This window comes from Paroedura picta, chromosome 1 (assembly GCF_049243985.1).
Source record: "Paroedura picta isolate Pp20150507F chromosome 1, Ppicta_v3.0, whole genome shotgun sequence".
Taxonomy (NCBI): Eukaryota; Metazoa; Chordata; class Lepidosauria; order Squamata; family Gekkonidae; genus Paroedura; species Paroedura picta.
The window spans coordinates 54,139,470-54,151,354 of record NC_135369.1 but is presented as its reverse complement, the minus strand read 5'-3'; the positions used below and the strand labels follow the sequence as shown (position 1 = coordinate 54,151,354).

At 45.0% G+C, this 11,885-nt stretch overlaps 1 long non-coding RNA gene across 1 annotated transcript; it reads left to right on the top strand.

Annotated features, from left to right (window-relative positions):
- The first annotated feature begins 8,349 nt into the window (after positions 1-8,349).
- LOC143837455 (uncharacterized) lies at positions 8,350-11,492 on the top strand. Its single transcript, XR_013230984.1, has 3 exons — positions 8,350-8,660; positions 10,412-10,540; positions 10,968-11,492. It is a non-coding gene; the product is annotated as an uncharacterized LOC143837455 (long non-coding RNA).
- Positions 11,493-11,885: the final 393 nt, after the last annotated feature.

Sequence of the window (11,885 nt, the reverse complement as noted above, 5' to 3'; positions counted from 1 at the left end):
CACCTTCACACAGAGCCATTCATTCAGCACATAGCAGTGTCACTTCCTTCTGGACTTGTCAAATTCATCTTGCTTGGCAAGACCAATCTGTCTGATGTCCCCCTCCCTTCCAACATACATACCCACAAGCAGGGGAGGGGGAGAGAAAATACTCTACACTTTTCTGCAAGGCAGCAAAATATGACATGTTGTTTCTCTTATACCCTTACTAGCCATAAAGCCCGTTGTATGGAGGCATACAACAGGCACTCTCAGTGGCAGCCCTGTGAACACTTCACACTGCAGAGGCCTCTGTGAGGGCCAGAGGCACTGGGAAGCTCTGCAAATGCTGCATGGTGCCCTGACTAGGACGGCACTGGCATGCAGAGGCTGTTCCAAAGGGCAGCAGCTCCCTGGGGCTCCCGGCAAACACCACACACTGCCCTGAGCGGGATGGTAAAAGCATGCACATGCTTCTCCGAGGGGCAGCAAGTTTCCGAGGCTCTGCAAATGCCACATGCCGGCACCACCCCAGTCAAGTCAGTGCACAGTGCTTGCAGGGGCTCTGAGAGCTGCCATCCCTTGAAGTGGCCTCTGCGTGCCAGTGGCACCCGTACACAGCATTTGTGGGGCCTTCCTGCCCCCTCCCAGCAGGCGGCACTGAGGCTGGGGCTGAGCAACGTCCCAGGCTCTCCCCGCTTCCGAGTCCCCACTCTCTGGCGGGCTTACCAGCTGCAGATAGGCCAGTAGAGCGGGTGGTTCATCTTCCCCATGGAAGACATTGGAGGGGGAGGCAGCCAGGGGCAGGACAGCCTACCTGATTGGCCGTTTCTAGGATGGCCCATCAGGCAGGCGATGAGTCATCCTTATACAACCTTGGTTTTATTAATTAATTAATTAATTAAAATTTCTATACCACCCATTTTATTGCAGCTCTGGGCAGTTTACATTGAAAATTATATAACTTACATGGAACGTTATACAGACTGTAACATCAAAACAACTTTCAATAAAGCATCAAAAGATTACAATATCACCTTTATAAAATAAATAACAATTAACAGTAACATTGGGAGGTTAATTATTTCAGCCATGGGGGGCGCCTGGGGGGATCAGAAGGTGTTCTGAGTCGGTTGGCCTCAAGCGAATGCCTGGTGGAAGAGGTCCCTCTTGCAGGCCCTGCGGAACTGTGGAAGTTCGGGCAGGGCTCTGATCTCCTCAGGGAGCTCGTTCCACCAGGTGGGGGCAAGGACCAAGAAGGCTCTGGCCCTTGTTGAAGTCCGAGGTGCTTCTCTGGGGCCAGGGATCCACAGCCAGTTGGAGGTGGTGGAGCGTAAGACTCTTTTGGGGGTGTAGGCAGGGAGGCTGTCTCTCAAATACGCTGGGCCCAAACTGTGTATGACCTTAAAGGTGATTACCAGAACCTTAAGCTTAATCTGGAATTCAACTGGGAGCCAGCCAAGTTGTTGGAGTACCGGCTGGATGTGGGATCTCCATGATGTTTTAGTGAGATTCCTGGCTGCAGCTTACCACACCAGTTGTAATTTCCGGATCAAGGATGAGGATAGGCCTGCGTAGAGCGAGTTACAGAAGTCCAGCCTTCTGTAACTCGCTCTATCTTTGTTCTCTCCAAAGACAGCCAAGGGGCCTCTAGTTCACTTTCTGTGTCTAAAATTGAAGGAAGGTCACGGCGAGGCCTTGAGATTGTCTGGGAAGTGACTTGCAAATGCCTCACAGCTTATTATTATTGTTGTTGTTGTTGTCCAATTATTGGACATTAATAATATTTATTATTAATATTTATTATTAATGTCCAATTGGCTATTATTTTGGTGCCCTTCATCGAGGGTGGTGAGAGATCAGACTACCCTAAATAATTGTGCTGGGCGTGAATGCGCAGACGCGATGCTAGTCGAGTAAAAGTTTTGATTCACTGACTTCATCGCCATCTCATAGGTTCGTAACTGCATTCTATAAGATGCTCTCGATTCTTCATCGCGAGTCTTCCTCCAAACTCGCTTTAGCCGTCTCAGTTCCTGTTTCTTCTGGCGGAGCTCCTCCGTATACCATGGAGCCTGCTTGAGACGGGGGCGGACAGGGCATTTGGGAGCTATCTCATCAATGGCTGCCAGCATTCTGTCATGCCAGTCACTAACCAGTCCATCTAGAGAAGTGCCGGGAGGCATTGGGTCCTGCAGAGCATTCAGGAATCCAGTTGGATCCATAAGTCTCCGTGGGTGAGCTGTAATGTGCTCGGCATCCAATTGAGGGGGAGGTGGCAACTTAAGCCAGGTCTTCAGGATATAGTGGTCCAACCATGGCACAGCTGTAGCCATGACCGGATCCACACTGAACCTTACACCGAAAATCAGGTCCAGGGTGTGACCCGCTTGATGGGTAGGGCCAACAACAAATTGCGAGAGCCCTAGCGTCACCATGGCTGACACCAGATCCAGCCCATTGCCAGAGGGTGGCAGTTCCGCATGGACATTAAAGTCCCCCAGAATTAGTAGTCTAGTGTTATGATTATGATGTGTTTTCTTTTGATCTATCTCAGTCACTCATGCCTGCAATGAAAAGTGACAGGAACTGATATACTTATTTATATACATAATATACACAGAGAGTGCGAAAAGGAAAATACAGAAAAGGAAAAGTGATTATACATCACAGACATATTTCTCCCCAGCACCCCCTTCATTACAGTAGGTTTTTGGAGCACTGTCTATATGATACAATTATTCTGTTGTGGGACTGATCATTTCTTGAATTAAACATTAGTTCTAGAAACTCTGCATTTATTTGTAAAAATTGGTAAGATTTAAAATAGTGATTAAAAAAAAAAACATGTTTCCCCCACCTTTGGTAACAAATAGTCAAGCAAGAAAAGAATCTTGTGGCACCTTAAAGATATAAAACACAACCTAGTCACATTTAAGCATTTTGAAGACTCATTTCAGCGGGACATAATTAAACACAGAAAAAAACTCATTGTTGACAATACCAAATAATTCTTGTGTATGCCAAATGAAAAAGAACAAAGATAGCCTAAGGCATGGTAACAGTAATTTTAATCTTAATCTAATTGCCACTTTTCACAAAAGTCATCCCAGGCTATCAACACTCCTATGTGAATGCTGATTGTCATACACCAGACTCTGAAAATTTCCTGTAATGGATTCAAACATACCCACACATACAGTTTACATCACTGCATACAGTACTACCTGCGAAAGTTGACAGATGAGCCATTCAGCTATATCCAGGTCCATAAATTGCCTTCTCACTCTTTGAAAACTCCTTTCATCTTTCTTACCCTGACTTCTCATCTTGTCTCTTTCAAAGCTCTTCAACTGCTCATTTGTCCCAGAAACTCTCTTAATAACTTAAATCTCCTTTGGACACACCCCCACCCCGAGAACCAACTGCTGTTACTAAGTTAGGTGGGAAAATGAAGTCAGATCATAGGTGACTAATATGTACCTTATAATTCTCCACTAGCCATGATCTAAATATGAAGCAATAGCATCATCTTGACCTTAAACTGAGTAAGGGGCTGTATGTCAGAGTATCGCCCCCTGCTCCAAAGATAACCTACTATGGACAGCATCTGGGAAACCAGTAAGACCAGCTGAGTTATAAATATTTCTGTTTCATCCATTACTGAAGTCATTTTCTCCTTTTTAGTGTGTGGAAATTTACTGTGTAGTTCCTTCTTTAAAATTTGAACAGAATATTTAAAAACACTACATTTAACTTCCAAACTGTAGTTATAACTATAGAGAGCCAGTGTGGTATAGTGATTAAGAGTGTTGGACTAGTATCTGGGAGACCCCACTGGGGTCTAGTATCTGGGAGACTGGGTTTGAGACTCCACTCATGACATGAGAGCCCACTTGGGTGACCTTTGGCCAGTCACCCACGCTCAGCCTCACCTACCTCACAAGGTTGTTGTGACGATAATGACATAAGTTGCTTTGGATCCCCATTGGGGAGAAAGGGAAAAAACAAATAAATTAAATTAATACATTATAATGGTAATTATAAATAAATATATTTAAATAAATATATGACTCCTTGTAAATATTTATATTTATATATAATGAAAATGTTTTACAGCATAAAGGTTTATTTTACAGCATATGTTTATTACTATTGTGATTTGAATAGCACTGTATATTTGTATGAACAAGCATCTACATCTCAACACAGAAACCAGTACCCAGTCTAAAGGGAATCTTATGACAATTTTTAAACAGCAGTATATAAGCAATGTAAACACCACCCTGATATGGTGGAGAACCATAGTATGTTAGTTTGCAAATCATTATGAACATATGAGCTACCTTCTGAATGGCTTCATATGTAACCAACATGACACATGCATTCATGACACTGTTCTAACTTAAATAACAATGGAATTTTCAGTTATTTTGGCTGGACCATTATCAGCATATATAGAGGCAGCATGGTTCTGAATAATGTAGGCTGGAGATGAACAACAGTAGTTTATATATTTCCCAGAAGCATGAGATTAACCCTGTTCAAAAGTGAACACTAATGTAGGTTGGCCGTTAGCCTGAATCCACAATGTCTGAATGTTCATAGTCCATTTCAAATTGGGGTATTAATCAAAAGTTGTGAGGATAGCTGGATTAAATTCCCACCTCCCCCCCCCACACACACACACACTGAAACCTACATGGAAGAATTATAGAAACTAGATATTAAATAACATATATGAGGTCCCTTCCAACTCTATTATTCTATGATTCTAGGATTCGATAGATGAAATCTTACATCAAATGACAGAGAAGTAGCCCCTGCATCAGAAACAACAAATGACTATAGCACCCTAAAGGCTAACACAGGGGTCCCCAACCTTTTGGCACATGGAGCCACATTAGGGTGCCCAGTGCATAAAGAGGGCCACATCTTAAACCAAATGTAACAAAACTATGAACCTGCTTATCTAGATCAAAAGTAAACATTCACAAGTAAATGAAGAAATGTTAACTTTAATGCAATCCATTTTGGAACAATATTTTACTGTAGAATCCTTTTATTTAGCTACACATGCTTACCCAGTCAGCATGATTTTTGTGGCTGTTTTCTGTTAGCCAAGGCATTGATGTTCAAGTCAAGGGCCGCACAGAAAGAGGTGGGGAGGGGGCACATACAGCACATGGACCTCAGGTTAGGGACTCCTGGACTAACACATTCATTGTGGCACAAACTTTTGAACTGGAGCCCAGCTTCAACATGGATCATGCAAAGTTCTGCCTCCCATCCCAATATATCTTTCATGTACCCCACACATTCCATTAAAATAATGGCAGGTCGTTTTATATTTCCATGCAAGTTACAGTCATGTCCAGGAAAAAAACAACGTGTATTGCTTTTTTTTTTTTTTTACATCCTATATATATTTTAATATAAGAATTTGGTTTGACTCCTTTTGAGTAAATATGGTAAGCCCCATTAGTTATTCCATGAGATTTCCTCCCAGGAACAGTCCTTCAGATTGCAGACTAAATTTCAGAGCACTGGATCAAAGATTATCCCAGTGGGTCATGCCTAGCTCACTCCCTTCCTTTCCTTAAAAAATATATATCTGAGCTGACCTGTAGTCATGGATTGGTTATTCGGGGAAGCAATCCGCATAGGCGGTAAATGACAGCAAGTAGATTGCGAAAACAATACCTTATTGTTTATTTCACACCATCTATAGGAATGATGCTTTAGAGTGCAGATGAATTGGTCTCTGCCCCGAGGAAAGCATGTCTAAACATGCCTCAAGGGACGCTTACGGAAGGCGGCACTGGGATAAACAGAATATGTGCTCGTTTTTGACAGGCGTGCTCAGCAGGGAAAGGGCTTCTCGAAGCTGAGAGTTAAAACGTAAAAAAAAGAAGAAGAAGGGGGGGGGGCTGGATGCCACTGCACTGCATTCCAAAGCAGGCGCGTTCTCCAGGGAAGCCTTTGTAATTCCGGGCCCGGAGCCTGCATCGTGCGAGCGCCCTTCCAGCACGGGATCCTGCCCACCGCCCCGGCCGACTCCGCACTCCAATGAACATTCCAGCCTCCCTCCGTTCCAACTGGACACGCGACGTCAGCGCTATTCCCGGAACCGGGTCACGTCATGCCCTTCGTCCTTGATAGGCGGGCGGTGAATTCAAACAACGACATAAAAATAGCGCCGTGTGAGAAAGAGCGAGGCGTCGACGGCTGCAGCCGATAGGGCAGAGCGCCGTCGACGCTGCGGCCGTGCGGAAAGCCGCAAGCTCCCCCACATTCCTTCCCTCCTCGACTCTCAGCCGCGAAAATCGCGTCGGGTGATGAGTCATCAGGGGCGGGGCTACGAGCTCATGTTTCCTTCTCTCCCGTTCTGACTCATCGTTGACCGCGAAGGCCCTCTCGCGCACGCGCGGTCGCCTGGGCTATTTACGGCTCTCTAAGGAGGGGGAGTGATGTCATGGGGCGAGCAGCTGGGCCGTCAGCGAGCGGTGGTGGGGCTTTGCGCTCAGCCTCGCCCTTCGCGTTGCCTAGCGCCGCAGCGGTGTTTACGGGGGGGGGGGGGGGGGCGTAGCTTAGGCGGCCTCTGATGCGCAGCGGGTTCCAAGGGCGGGGGTTGGGTTGGGTTGGGTTGGGTTGGGGGGGGGGGAACCCCTGCTGCTGCTGCTGCTGCTGCTGCTGCTGCTGCTGCTGCTGCTGCTGCTGCTGCTGCTGCTGCTGCTGCTGCTGCTTTGGGTATGGGGAGGACTAGCTAATCCACCTGCCAAGCTGGAGTCTGGTCCTGGTTACGAGATGGATAGGAGACCACCAAGGAAGTCCAGGGTCACTAGTCAAAGGCAGGAAAGGGCGAAGCACTTGCCTCGAAAACTCTCCAGGGTCACAGTGAATCAGCTGTGACTTAATGCCATTTCTCTCTAAAAAGTGCCCAGGGTGGCTTCCGGAATAATAGATGACAGATGGGTTACCTCCAAGCAAATAAAACCAATTTTGAGAATGAAAAATTACCAAGGGGTCAAAGCCCCTCTCCCCATGAGCAGCGTTGCCTGTTCCCCTAGGAGAGGCCTTTGGGAGAGTGTCATAACTGGGGGAGGGGAAGAGACGAAAAGGCCCTGGTGCTTCAGGTGGCTACGATCAGAGCATCTAGCATAGTTTGGGTTCTCTCTCCAGGGAAGGAGGACACTGATACATCATCTTCCCACAGTGCCTGGAGGCAGAAAATTGACTGCACTTTCCATGGGTGGGGGAAGCCCCTCCCCTCCTCTTTTTCCCTGCTTCCACCTAAGAAAGTTCTGGGTTTAAATAATGCCTGAGATTTTCCTTTGTTTGCACTTTGCTTTTCTCTTTCAAGGTGTGTTCCTTTCCCTTTGTTTAAGTAACAAACAAATGTTTGTTCTGGCCTGGTCTTCTGGCCTAAGCTACAGTCTTCTTCCCCCAAGGCTGTTTACCTTTTGCCCACTGCTTGAGTACCTCATTGTCTGCAACTAAGGTCTCTGACCATGGGACTTCCTCTGAGGGAGAGGTGATCCCCAGGCAGTGGAGTAGGAAATCCCTGCAAACCCCCTTGCCTGGCTGCCCTGCTGCACAGAGTACCTGGAGAGAGCCATAGGCTGACACAACCTAAACAGACCCACAGGGCCTGCAAAAGGGAACTCCTCTGCCAGGCATTTGGTTGATGTTAACCCAAATCATTGTTTCCAATTGGCCCCCTACTAGGACTGACACCAATCTGCCTAACCCACTGGATCCCAGTAAGAGTTGAGCTGAGGCTCTTGCAATTCCATTTTCTAATGTTATTGTTATAATCATGTTAAGTTATTGTTGCTATGTTATTACTGTTATCACCTGTTACCATATGTTATCTGTATCTTTTCTTGTTCCCTATAAACCGCCCTGAGCCTTCGAAGAGGGCGGTATATAAATAAAATAAATAAATGAATGAATAAATAAATAAGTCACCTGGCTTGGGACATGAAGAAGCAGGCTTGGTTTTTGGTGCCAAAACTGTACCCTCTGCTGATCACCCAGAATATCTGTTTAGGCCTGTTCAAGGCAGCCTTCTGTGGCTAAGGTTTTCTTTAGGATTAGAGAGCTGGGTTCAATTTTCCCTTCCTTTTTCAAAAACAAGATAAATGGAATGGTCAGATCCTACCAATATTTACATTCTGAAAAAATTTAGAGTCCAGTGGCACCTTTAAGACCAACAAAGTTTTACTCAAGGTATGAGCTTTCATGTGCATGCACACAGATACAACGTCATGGAAATGTCATGTTTCCATTGTAGCCGAGAAAGTGCGCATGCACGCGAAAGCTCATACCTTGAATATAACTTTGTTGGTCTTAAGGGTGCTACTAAACTCTAATTATTTTCTGCTGCTTCAGAACAGCATGGCTACCTACTTGAATATGGATAGGCTAAAACAATGTACTCTTTTCCTCCCTTGGTAACCATCTTACTGAAAGTTCCAGTGGTAGATGTTACAGTGATGTTACAGGATGGCTTCATCTGACAGTATGGAGATTGAGTGGCAAGCACTGATCACACAGGGTTTATCTGATCAGACGGCCTAGAGAAGCTCAACTTCTAGAATTTACAACAGTTCTTCAAAGGCTTCTCTTAGATGTTGCAAGAAAAAGTACCTGCAACCAGACACCTGGATCTTTCTCAGGTATTGTTCTTCCTACAGGATAGTCTCCCAAGGTCTAAGAGCAAACACTTTCCATCACTGGTTAGCTGCTCTGAGCACCGTCCTTTCATAAGTTAGTGGTGTACCACTCTCCAGACACCCAGCAGTGAAGAGATTTCTGATGGGAGTTACTTTTTCTCAGTGTCTACAGTGCATATGTTTCCCTCTTAGAGACGTATCGTTCTTCAGGCTCTAACCAGTCTTCCATTTGAGACTTTGAGGGAGGTTTCCTTACTTATCCTGAAGATTCTTTTCCTAGTCGCTGTTACAGCAGCAAGATGGGTCTCAGAGATAGGCTCTCTTTCCTTCAGAAACAGCTCATGTATCTTCTGTAAGGACATGTTGGTTCTGTGTAGGCATCCCACCTAATTCCTACAAATACAACCCCCCCTCCCACACACACGCACACGCACACACACACACAGAGCCTAGCAGCCAGCTGATTCAGGGAGAGGCTTCTCTTCCCAGATCAGCTTATGCGGTATGGGAGGGGGTTGGATCATCCCTCTGCACAGCCCAAGCCAAGACAAAGAGAAGTCCGTCCGTCTGTCCGTCCGTCCCCCTCCCCCCGGATCACATGGGGATCTGGATTGGAGGTGGTTACAGTCGGGGATCAGGTGGGGAAGGGCCAAAACTCTGCTGCCCTGCCTCCTCAATACCTCCCAGCCACCTGCACAGCCTTAGAGGGGTCTGCAGGGGATAAAGCCTTGCCTCAGAATCAGCTGTTTGACAGAGGCTTTCTCAATTGGCCAAATCAGCCTATTTGCTTTGGGGTTCTTTGATTTGGTTGGTTTGATGGGATGGACACGTTGGCTTGGGTAAGCTTGAAATGTACTCAAATCAGCATTGATTTGGGTGCTTTTGGGCTTATTTGAGCCAAATTGCCCATCCCTAAAAAAGATGTACTACTGGCATGTGTCATCAGACAAATTAACTAGAATATAGAAAAGTATTTTGAAAGCATGCTGGAAATGTTGCCAACATCCAGGGATATTTTAGCATTTATGATGGTTGTGCAATAAAGCCAAAAAAATGTATACAAATAGAAAAAAGATAGTTTTCTTCTTTGTGATTATAGAGGAAGCAATAAGTTCATGATTTTATGCATATTTGTCCCTGAAAAAATAGGAAGCTTTTTATTTTTAACTCTCCCGTTTGTTTTTTATATCTTGTATATTAGTTTTTGTTAAATTGTATCTTTTAAAAAACTTCTCAATAAAATTATGTTAAAAAAAAGGCTCCCTGTCCCTCCACTCCCAGAAGGGATCACAGCTCATTCAACAAGAAGTGCTTCTATGTCAGCAGCGTTTGACACAAATGCCTCTGTTGCAGATATCTGCAAGGCCGCAACCTGGGCATCAGTGTCAACATTTATCAGGCACTACAAGATGGCCTCTGTCACCATGGCTGATGCAGCATTTGGATGGAAAGTCCTGCAACAAGTGGTCTTGTCCTACTGTTATTGCTATGCTTGGCAGTCCCTTTTGCCTCCTTCTTGTAACATCCCAAGCGTATCAAAGTGTCCTCCTCCCCTCAAGAGAGAATGGAACATCGGACTCACATGAAGGTTCCTTCTTCTCAAGGGCAAGGAGGATAATTCAGACCTCCGCTAGTTGGAGGATCTTTGTTCAGTCTATTACGCTTCCTAAAGGGTAACTGACTACTGATCTCCATGTTCATTGTACTTTCTCTGTTCTAACATTTTATCTTTACTTGCATGGTTCATTTCATAGGGTTCTGTAAGCCTCGTCTGCCTGTTTGGCACACATTGTGGACTGTTATCAGCTGTGGAGGTCTTCAGACTGAGGGTGGGCTCCTCCTTCCCCTGAAAATGGAAACTGCAATCCACTTCCTGCCTGCAGGTATTGTGAGAAAAGAAACCCAAGCATATCTGAGTGTCCTCCTCACTTGAGAAGGAGGAACCTTCACAGTAAGTCTAATATTGCAATTTCTCTCTGCTCTGGCACTGAAAACAGGTTCAGGGACAAGGGTTGCCAGATATGGGTTGGAAAATTTCTAGAGATTTTGGGGATGGAACCTGGGAGGATGGGATGGGACTTTAGCAGGGTACAATCTCATTGCATTGCATTCCAAAGCAGCTGTTTTATCCAGGGGGACTGATCTTTGCACCTGGAGGTCAGATACAATTCTGGAAGATCCCCAGCCATTGCCTAGATATGCCTTTTTCCTTATATCTCCGTGAGGGAAGAGACTATAGATATACTTATTTTAAATTAAAGCTAGAAATTCAGAGAACCTGCTTAAATTATCATTCAAACCTTTTTTTAGGGCTGTGATGCCAGCAGTGATGACAAGACTCTCCCTTGAAAATAGGGTTGCCAGCTCTGGGTTGGGAAATACCTCTAGATTTTGGGAGTGGAGCCAGGAGTAAGCAGGACCTCAGTGGAATATAATGCTATGGAGTCTCCTCCAAAACAGTTTCTACAGGTGAACTGACCTCTGTTGCTTGAAGAGAAGCTCTAAAACAGGGATCCCCAGGTCCCACCTGGAGACTGGCATCCCTACTTGAAAAATCCTCATTTACTCAAGGCATCTAAAGAAGAACATAAATTGAATCCACAACTGTGAATATGCATCGCAAGGGCAGATATGTGATAGAACCTTGCCCAAACTGATTCCAGTGCTCATGGATCAACCACCAAGAAAATCAGGAATAAGCTGACTTTATGGAAATAGTCAGAATGTGGCAATTTATCATATTGAAAACAGATATTGCTATATACCTAACATTATGACAAGCATTTGAGACTGAATGCCACCATAATGTGATGTAATAAATAAAATATAATATCATGTTTAGTTAGATGATTAATCAAGTAAATCTTGACAACACACAACTTTAGATGGAATTGATAGTGAAAGAGAAAAGGATAAAAAGAACACTGAGAAATGGGAACTGCTAGTAAAGGAAAGAAAGAGAAAGGCATGCAGGAGGAAGCAGGCCAAAGGAAAGGCTTAAAGGAGTAGAAGAGGATGGTCCAGAGGAATGAGGGAATGAGGAATCGAGCAAGTGACTTCAAGTGCAGCCTTAAGTCTCTAGTATTTCTGTCATTCAGCAGAGGCACTGTAAAGTATAAGAGGTTTGTGGCTCACACAGATGTGTGAAACTCCAGAGAAAGGGGAGCTATATATAGCTTCTGAAGCCATGGTCTACATAAATAAATAGAAACTCGATGTGTCTGTGGT